The sequence below is a fragment of the Gekko japonicus genome, unplaced genomic scaffold (assembly GCF_001447785.1).
Source record: "Gekko japonicus isolate JY-2015 unplaced genomic scaffold, Gekko_japonicus_V1.1 scaffold367, whole genome shotgun sequence".
Lineage (NCBI taxonomy): Eukaryota > Metazoa > Chordata > Lepidosauria > Squamata > Gekkonidae > Gekko > Gekko japonicus.
Window position 1 is genome coordinate 477,118 of NW_015163617.1, and position 10,488 is coordinate 487,605.

Below are 10,488 nucleotides of genomic sequence, written 5' to 3' on the forward strand. Positions count from 1 at the left end.
CCTCCTCCTCCCTTAAATCTTTTCGCTGGGGGGGGGGAGCGCGCTTAAGTCTTTTTCTCAATGTCTGACAACTCACGGTTTCAGGCGCTTTTTTTCTCTTTTTCCGTTTGTTCGCTTCATCACTCGGTGACCACAGGCGGCTCCGCTAAACCCCGTACGGGGTCGCTTACGCGGCAAGGTCCATTGGGGCATGGCGGGGAGGCTCGATTTCTGACCTTTCGGCCGAGAAAGAGACTCCCGCCTTCGCGCCCCGGGTCGGAGCCCCTCTTTCTGGGGCTCATCTGGGTCTCCGCTTGTGCGGATTCCCCCCTCGACCGCGGGCGGGCGAGACGCCCTCGGGAGCGACCCGAGGATGCGTCCGCCATTCGCGGGAGCCAGACCGGAAGTCAGCTCATTAGCACATTAGGCCATGTTACGAGAAGTGTGGTTATCCAGCCACACCCACCTTTTGCTCCTTATTCTGTTTACCTTGTTTGTTGTCAAAACCCAGGGCCTTTTTTTGTAGCAGGAACTCCTTTGCATGTTAGGCCACACACCCCTAATGCAGCCAATCCTAATGAGTTTCTGCTGTTGGGTGTGGCCTGTTATGCTAATGAGTTCCTGCTGGGCGTGGCCAACTTGGGAGCCTGTGTGTTCCTGCCCAAAAATAGCCCTGGATAAACATCTGGAGCAGAGGTCCATCAGTGGCTATTGGCCGCAAGGTATAAATAGGAACTCTCTGTCTGGGGCAAGTGATGCTCTGTATTCTTGGTGCTTGGGGGGGGGGCAACAGTGGGAGGGCTTCTAGTGTCCTGGCCCCACTGCTGGACCCCCTGGTGGCACCTGGTATTTTTGGCTGCCATGTGACACAGAGTGTTGACCTGGATGGGCCCTTGGCCTGACCCAACATTGGCTTCTCTTATGTTCCTATGGATTCCTATGTTCAGGGTGCTCGTCGACCTGGGTTTGCTCTGCGTTATGACTTGGGTGCTTTTATTTAAAGCAACAGTAAAGCCTTAAATAGCCCAGCTGTGCTGGTTGCAGCCGCTCTGCAAAAGCAAATGCAGTCCAGCATATTTATAAATGTATAAATAGTTAATGATAAATGGTGGGAGAAATACTGGGTGGTTTTTCATAATAGCTTATGTAAAAGCTTTGTGAGCGGAGATCAGCTTGTTACTCACTGGCGAAGCAGACGCAGGCATTCTTTTCTTTATCTCCCTCAGAAAGATCTTGTTGTACAAGCGCCCGCCACAGGCAGCACCGTATTTGGTTAACGTAGCTTTCCTGATCCTCTTTGGTTTCTGCTTTTCCAAGTAGTCTGCAAGGTAACTTTGACTTCATTCCCCCCCCCCCTTTGAAAAAGAAAAGCCGTTTGGTTTCTCCGGTTACTTTTTTAGTTAGTCCCCGGTCCTTCACTCCCCTTTCTAAACAGCTTCTGGTAAGTTAACTGAGGAGGCCCCTGCTGTCTTCATCCGGTTTCATGCTGATACGGAGCAGCACCAGGTGCTGGTATAATTATCTCTGCAAGGCTGGTGAGAGCGCAGCCAATTTGGTGTAGTGGTTAGGAGCACGGACTCTGATCTGGGAGTCCTCCGCATGCAGCTGCTGGCATGACCTTGGGTCAGTCACAAGTTCTCTCAGAGCAGTTCTTGAAAGAGCAGTTCTCTCAAGAGCTCTCTCAGTCCCACCTACCTCACCGGATGTCTGTTGTGAGAGAGGAAGGGAAAGGAGATTGTAAGCCACTCTGAGACCCCTTCACGTAGTAAAGGGCAGGGTATAAATCCAATATCTCCTCCTTCTTCTTGGCTAGGTCATAGGAGGAGGAGAAGAGTAGGTTTTTATACCCCACTTTTCTCTAAGGAGTTTCAAAGCGATTTACAACAACATTTAAAAAATTTATTTTATTTCTTTTTAGATTTGTATCCCGCCCTCCCAATGGCTCAGGGCGGCTAGCATGCGGCAAAGCCGAATTAAATAGATAAAATGCGATAAAATGGACAACATTTAAAACCACAATAAAACCCATACAATAATCAAGGTGCTCTGATCTTCCTATGTAAGTCACCCAAGATGGGAAACAATAACGCCAATTTGGCGGCCAGCTGTCTCAATAGCGCGATCTCCCGCAGCGCTGTTCTATGCGCTTCTGCCAAGCGATGCTTGCATCCCATGATAGGGGCAGACGATGATGCACTACCACGATGGTGGGATAGTGGCGGCGGCGGCTCCTACTCAAAAGCCTGGCGGAAGAGCTCCGTCTTACAGGCCCTGCGGAACTGCGCAAGGTCCCGCAGGGCCCGGATCTCCTCCGGGAGCTCGTTCCACCAGGTAGGAGCCACCACCGAAAACGCCCTGGCCCTAGTAGGGGCAAACTTAACCTCTCGGGGGCCTGGAACTTCCAGGAGATGGAAGCTCCCCGATCGTAGTGCTCTTGAGGGAACATACGGGAAGAGGTGGTCCTTCAGGTAAGCCGGACCCCGGCCATTTAGGGCTTTAAAGATAAGAACATTCCCTCCCTTTCCCCACAACAAGGGAAACCTGGGTCTTTGTGGACATGGTTGCCACTTTCTGGAGGTGGTTTAGAGTTTCTTTTTGTTCCGTTAACACTTAGGGTTGCTGATCGTCAGCAGGTGGGGGCCTGAAGATCTCCCAGAATTGCACCTGATCTCCAAATGACCGATCACTTCTCCTACAGAAAATGGCTGCTTTGGAGGGTGGACTCAATGACATTATACCCCACTGAGGTTCCTCCCCTCCTCAAACGCCACCGTCCCCAGGCTCCACCCCCAGGTTTCCAGAAGTTTCCCAACCTGGAAACGGCAATCCTAGTAACACCCCAGTTCATTCCTTCAACCATCCACTTCCGGTTTATGGCGGCGCGCTAGCAGACTCACCTCCCGGACCTCCCGTGGGTAAAGCTGCGCTCCAGCCAAAGAAGGGGTGCGCAGGCTCGCAACCCCCCCCAGGGGCCCGGTGAAGGGACCCTGGCCATGGAACTCTCAAGAAGTTGCCTCTTCGAGGGCGGAATGCCTGAGAATTGAGGCGCCTCTTCGTTCCGACGGTTCTCCGTGCTGCGAGACCAAACGGGCTTAGCGACGCTGACCGGGCCGAGCGCAGGAGATCATGCGGCAGAAACGAAGTAAAAGCGAGGTCAAACGACCGATTATGATACCCTGCCATTCCCGTTGTGTATTCTAACAAAATCAAGGTTGCTCAGTGGGGTGTGGGGGAGCAGGGCGGGTTCATTTGTTCCCGTTTTCATACTTCCCGACCCACTTTTCCTGTCGAAGTCCCTAACCCGTGTGCGCGCACGCCTGTGTTTGGCGGAAACTTCTCTCGTTGCCCGGTCTTCATCGCTGACAGGCCAGATTCCAGGAAGTCAGGGTCGTTCAGCTTTGCATTTCGGCAGGTGTGCCAAGCTGGCGACAGAAGACCCTTGTGGAGTAGGAAAGGGCAAGAGTCCAGTAGTGCCTCAAAGACTGACAAAATATGTGGCAGGGGAGGAGCTTTCGTGAGTCACCGCCCGCTTCTTCAGATACCAGCAGGGGTCATTTCCTGCAGGAGCGCACAGGAGCGGAGCTCCGGCAGTAAAGAGCCCAGGGGGCGGGCACATGCAACAAAGCACCCCCCCTGCTCCCAGCAGCCCTCAGTCAGAGCAAGAAGCAGCCAGGTAGGTTGCAGAGCCCCCCCCCCCAAACCCCCCAGTCCAAAACAGTCCAGTGGCACCTTTAAGACCAAGTTTTATTCAGGTACAAGCTCTCCCTCCTCTGCGAGGACAGATCTGCACGTTCCCCCCCCCTCCCCAATAGCTAGGAATCCAAAACAGTCCAGTAGAGCCTGAGCGGTGGGTGTTGCCTTCTGACACACTTCCGGTGATGCTCACGAGACTCCACAGCTTAGAAGGGAGCATTGGTCACAACATATAAATATAACAGGTTTAAAAATTTAAAGCGTAATACAATAAAATTCAATAAGAAGAAGAGGAGGAGAAGATGATGACGAAGATGATAGTAGGATTTATACCCCCACCCTTCACTTGGAGTCTCAGAGCGGCTTACAATCTCCTTTCCATACGTTGTCGAAGGCTTACAATCTCCTTTCCCTCCCGCTTCCCACAACAGACACCCTGTGAGGTAGATGGGGCCGAGAGAGCTCTTTCGAGGACTGCTCTTGAGAGAACAGCTCTGAGAAAACTTCTGACTGACCCAAGGTCACCCAGCTGGCTCCACGTGGAGGAGTGGGGACTCAAACCCAGTTCTCCTAGGTTAGAGTCCACGCTCTTAACCGCTACACCAAACTGGCTGTCATGCAGAACAGAGTGGGTGGTCCTACGCATAGGTAGATAATTCAAGTGCTTTGACCGATTCCCCTGGTTGCGTTTCAGTCCCCTGGTTGAGTTTCAGTATTGACCAGTAGCAAGCTGATCAAATTGGCTTTCACAGGCCCCGATCACACGGGCAGGAAAATGCGGGGGGGGGGGGGGAGCGTGGCTGTTTGCCCCGGAGCAAAATAAAGCGCGGTTGCACGATCAGATGTCCCGTTGAGGTCCCGTGTTTAGGGGGGAGGTGCCAATCACACGACCATCCTGCAGCGCGGCAAAGAAGCGGCGCGGCGCGATCACACCAGCAATCGCTAGGCGCCGCTTCCGTGGCAAATGGGATGGATTTTTTTTAAACTGAAGTTTGTGCATACGCATGACTGAGCAATCGTATCTGCACATCCGAAGGCGGGTGGTGGGCTTACCGGAGAGGGCGACAGACGCTTCCGGACCCCAACAGAGCTCCGAGGCATGGCCAATGGAGGGGGAGGGGGGCCCCCTCGTCACAGCCGCTCTAACCGCCTGCGCGACAGTGGCCATAGCGACCCTCCAGAGGCGGCAAGCCTGGCTGCAGTGGGAGGGGGCCTCTTCGTGCGCATGCGCCGTTGGGCACTTGTGCGCATCCTGTGGAGACTTGAAAAAATAAAACCTGTTCGCGCCGGGACATGGGCGGGCGCTGGATGCCACGGGATTCCACCGGAAACACGATCAGGCCCCACGTTTTCCGGAAACTAGTACCTCAGAGGTACTTGTTTTTTACCCCGCATCTTCAGCGGGAAGCCTCGGGTTCGGCACGGGAGCTCTACGCTTCCCAGATATGGTGGGGTGATCGTGCCCGGAAAATCTACCTATCTTCCGTCTCTGTAGCGTGGCTAATGTCCCGTGTGACCGCAGCCACAGTTTCTCAGTGAAATCACTACGTTGGTCTCCACAATTGCATAGTACTTCTTCATTGATAGTGTAGCTATGTGTGTGTATACCTACACAACCGGAACGACCAGTGCTGTCTTGCATCGTATCATGTAAAGTCTGGCGCTTCAGGGCGGTGCTGATTTAGCAAACGTCGGCCATTTTACAGTTAAGGTCAGTCCCTTTGGGGTCCTTGCTGTAACCGATGCCTTCTGAGAACACAGACTAAAAGTTCCCCTCTGCTTGACTTTGTCTTTTGCTTAAGAACAAGCAGTTTCAACATTTGACTTAATTTTCAGTCTTCCGCTCACGTTTCTGGTCTCCGCAAAGGTTAAGGACTACTTGCCAAGTTCAGCGCCTGGTAACATCTTGCGTGTAATTAGATTATAAATTAATGTGCTTAAATGTGTGGATGTACAATTATTTGCATGCCTGTATTCTCACACAGCCTTGACTGTTCCGAAGAGTCAAATAAGAGCCGATCAGACGTACAAATGAACACTTACGTTTCAGATGCAGCCATTAAAAACCAGCCCGGTGGGCTTTGAAGTTTGTACTGTCCTGATGTAGAACAGCAGTCGTTGTTCCTTGCAGATCCACACCTCAGTCTGCAGTGACGTTCTTGGTACATTTGGTTGTTTGGAGGATGGCCAAGATGTGAACAGAAAATTCTAGGAAGAGCCGTGCTGGATCAGACCAGTGGCCCATTGAGTTCGCCGCCTTGTTTCACACAGGGCACAGAGGCTCTGAGTTGTAAAGGCTCTAAATCAAGGGTGTCGAACTCATTTGTTATGAGGGCCGGATCTGACATAAATGAGACCTTGTTGGGCTGGGCCATGTGTGTCATAAAACGTAATGCCGGGTAGCGGAGATATAAACTTTATAAAGGACACAAACACAAAGATTTTATTTTACTTAAAATAAAAGCATGCTTAAAACGTTAGCTCTGTAAGCTGCAAACCTACTTTTGATTTATTGACATTCACCACAGAAATCTCATGCTCAGGGTTCTGAGTCTAGGACCCAGGTTAAAACATGAAAAGGCTGCGTGATTAAGAGATTCTGGTGAAGCAAGTTATGATGCAGCAGCAGAACTGGAAGCAGGAGATGGCCGGTTCCATTGCGGGCCTGATGGAACCCTTCCCGGGGGCCTGATCTGGCCCCTGGGCCACATGATTGACACCCCTGCTCTAAATCTTCCTTTACCAGTTTTGTCATTCGCTAAATTTTCTTTAAAGTAAAAAAAAACTTCCAAGCTAGGTGAACATGGAGTTTAAGGTCTCTTGAGTAATTGCTAACAGCATAATTTGGGGGAAAGTGCTATGTATGGCATATAAATACATATAGGCGTAACCAATGCTCTCTCTAAGATGTGGAGTCTTCTGAGCAAAAGTTCTACTTTGGCCCCGGTCACACGGAGCATTAGCCACGCTAGAGAGATGGAAGATAGGCGGATTTTTCGGGCGCGATCACAGCGCCACATCTGGGAAGCGTAGAGCTCCCGTGGCTCACCCGAGGCTTCCCGCCGAAGATGCAGGGTAAAAAACTAGTACCTCCGAGGTACTAGTTTCCAGAAACTGCGGGGCAAGGGCAGGTGTCTGATCGCGTTTCCAGTGGCATCCGGCGCCTGCCCATGTCCCCTCGCAAAAAGGTCCCCCCCCCCTGTCAGCTTAGAGGGATTGTAAGCCGCTCTGAGACTCCTTCGGTTAGTGAAGGGCGGGGTATAAATCCAATCTCCTCTTCTCTTTGTTCCACTCCTAGGCCCCACATATCTAACAGACCATCTTGTCCCTGGTGCCAGCTGTGGTCAAGCTGCCACCTACTCCCCCCCCCAGCCCTCCTGGCATTAACCAGTGCCTGTGCCTTTTTATTGTTTTATTATTAACTCACATTGTTGGGTGAGTTTCCTGCACCGATTTGGGTCAGGGAGGCATTTTTTAAAACGTCCAGCACGTACTGCAAGGACATCTTATTTTCCAGGTCTGAAAGTAACTTTGGAAGCGAAGGAGGTCTTTTGGGGGTGATATTTTGTTGGTATTAAACCGTGGTGTTCTTTAAAATTCTGATTCGTAAGACTCTTATGCCCACCGACTTGGAAATAAATCAGGTGGAACTGCTTTCCGAAAGAACGTGCGTAGGATCGGGTTAAATTTAAATGTAAAGCAACCGTACACTGGAAATTTTATTTCAGCCTTCTCCCCCCCTTTACTATCTTCTGTCTTTGCTAAAATTGTTTAGATTTGGATTTTGCTTCACTTAAGGAGAAAAGTGGTAGGCTGCCCGCTGTGTGTTATAGCTGCTATGGCTCAAAGCTATCATTTCCCCTGTCACTTTTTCTTCTAATAATAGCTTCCAGCCAGATAAGTCATCTGTGTGACAAATGGTAGAACGCTCTCCTTTACTGATCCACATTGCTGCAAATAAACCGATCTGTTCCCGGTGCCAGACAAAATCCTACCCATTATTTACGCTGCAGTTTTACCGATGCCGTAAAATGTCCCCGGCCTGGTCCGTAGCCAGTGTTCCCTCTAAGCTGAGTTAGTGTGAGTTAGCTCGCAGTTTTTCCGCCTCCGGCTCACAGATTTTTGTCTCAGCTCCGGGAGGATGGCTCCAGAGCAAACTGATTTATGCAGTAGCCAAAATGGCTTGCTCACAACTTTTATTCCAGTAGCTCACAAAGCAGAATTTTTGCTCACAAGACTCCACAGCTTAGAGGGAACATTGGCAGCTGTTCCGTTGTTTTGCTTTAGGTTGCTACTTTAAGGCTTCAGAGTAAAACCCCGGAAGCTCTTCCAAACTAGCGGAAAAAAATCCCACGGATGAAGATAAATATTGAGGTCTGCATTTGTTCATTTAGGTATTTATAGCCTGCTTTTGTCGGATCCCGAGACATTTCATACTTGCTTGGTAGAATTTAGGGTGTTGTAGTAAAGTCTCTCATTATAGCTCTGGGGGAAATCTTGGGAAAGTGGGGTTATGTGAAGGACCTTTCTCTGCCTGACACCTTAGAGAGCGGCTGCCAGTCTGAGTGGATGGTACTGACCTTGATGAACCAATGGTCCAGGGGTCATTTCGTAGAAAAAGAGGTACAGGAGCTCATTGTTATTATTAGCATATTATTAGCATAACTTATTTGCATGTGCCACATCCCCTGACATCACCGGAAGTGTGTCAGAAGGGGGGGGGAATGTGCAGATCTGTCCTCGCAGAGGAGGGTGAGCTTGTCCCTGAAGGTGGGCGGGGGGGCCCCTCTGCAACTTACCTGTGTGCTTCTTGCTCCTCATGGCCCGACTGCTGGGAGCAGGGGGCGGGGCTTGTTGCATGTGCCCGCCCCCTGGGCTCCTTACAGCCAGAGTTCCGCTCCTGTGCGCTCCTGTAGGAAATGACCTCTGGTCTGATCCACTATAAGGCAGATTTGAGGTGCTCTTGTTACATTCCACCCCCCCTCCCGGGACAGGAAAAATGATGTGATTTCAAATTATTCTTACGTCTTAAGTGCAGCACCTGAAGAGAAGCCTATGATAGGCCCAGATACTCATAGTACATGTCTTTTGCTGGGCGGTTCTGTGTCGTGGCAGCTCTGCTGTTCCTGCAAGATAGTACCCCTCTTGGTAAAGAGGGACACTTCCAGTGGGAGAATTCCAATGTTCCCCTTCACTGGGTTTATACTTAGCTGCCTCTCAATATGTGCAGAGATTAGTGTAGCCTATGTGAAGCTTCTATATTAAATTTTCCCTGCTACTTTGACAGATCTCTATTGATCCGTTTTCTAAGCAACCTGCCTGAATTCCCCCCCGCCTTTGTTTTACTAAGATTGTTAGCTCTGTTCAGCATCCAGAGCCAGTTTGGTGTCGTGGTTAAGTGGGCGGACTCTAATCTGGGAGAACCAGGTTTGATTCCCCACTCCACCACTTGCACCTGCTGGATGACCTTGGGCAAGCCGTCGTTCTGATAAGAGCTGTTCTTGAAAAAAGAGCCGTTTCTGTCAAGAGCTCTCTCAGCCCCACCTACCTCACAAGGGTGTCTGTTGTGGGGAGGGGAAGGGAAAGTAGTTTGTAAGCCACTCTGAGACTCCTTTTGGTAGTGAAGGGCGGGGTATAAATCCAATCTCTTCTCTTCTTTTACCTCACAGGATATCTGTTGTGGGGAGGGGAAGGGAAAGGAGTTTGTAAGCCACTCTGAGACTCCTTTGGGTAGTGAAGGGCGGGGTATAAATCCAATCTCTTCTCTTCTCCTTTTACCTCACAGGATGTCTGTTGTGGGGAGGGGAAGGGAAAGGAGTTTGTGAGCCGCTCTGAGACTCCTCTGGGTAGTGAAAGGCTGGGTATAAATCCAATCTCCTCTTCCTCCTCTTCCTCTTCCTCCGCTGCATTTTGTGGCATTTTTACATATCTATATATGCCACCTTAAATAAGACTGTTGTTTTCCTGTGTCTTTTACCCTTCGTGGGATGCCCGGACTTAGTTTTCTTTCTTTCTGAGCATACTGTTCATTCTTGTTTATTGCTCTCTGTGTGGCTGTGTTTATGTTCAGTGCCATCAAGTTCCTTCCGACTTGTGGCCACTCTATGAATTAATGTCCTCCAAGACGTTGTGTCGTTCACAGCCTTGCTCAGCTCTGGCAAACAGAAGGCCCTGGCTTCTTTGAGTCAATCCATCCCGTGTTGGGTCTTCCTCTTTTCCTGTTGCTGTCAATTTTTCCTTGCGTGACTGTCTTTTCCAGTGACTTTTGTCTTCTCATAACGTGATAGCCTCCGTTTAGTCATTTGAGCTTCTAGGGATAGTTCACGCCGTGTCACGGCATTTTTCCTGGGGAACGCACCGGAATAGAGTTCCGGAACCTCTTCATTTCCCTCTTGAAAGTTCCGGCACCTCTTTTTCAAAAAAAAGAAAGAAAAGAAAGAAAAGCCAAAAGCCCTGGGCTGGGTTTGATCTAGAACCCACTTCCCAAAAGGACACTACATTTCAAAAGAACAGTTTTGAGTAGGAGCTGCTTATGTGTGCTTATAATGAAGAGGACTAGCTTCATGCCTTTAAAAGCAAATAGTGATAACTCTTCCTATAGCCCTCTTTCAGAAGTCATATTTGGTGCCATCTGTAGTTGAAAAACAAGGACCTTTTAAAACTGGGAGCAGTACCTCGAGAAAGAATTAGATAAGCACAAGGGGCGGGACCCGTGATACTCGCGGGAGGGAGGGACCTCGACACTCATGAGGCAGAGGAGGAAGCAGGAGGAGGAGGTAAGTTCCCCCCATCCCGCCGGTTCCCCCCATCTCCCCC

The 10,488-nt window shown here is 50.3% G+C and overlaps 1 protein-coding gene across 1 annotated transcript in view; it reads left to right on the forward strand.

The window, feature by feature from the left end:
* The window catches only part of LOC107107169 (E3 ubiquitin-protein ligase pellino homolog 2), a 147,668-nt gene that overhangs the window by 82,478 nt on the left and 54,702 nt on the right, over window positions 1–10,488 (forward strand). The gene's annotated exons all lie outside the window — the stretch shown is intronic.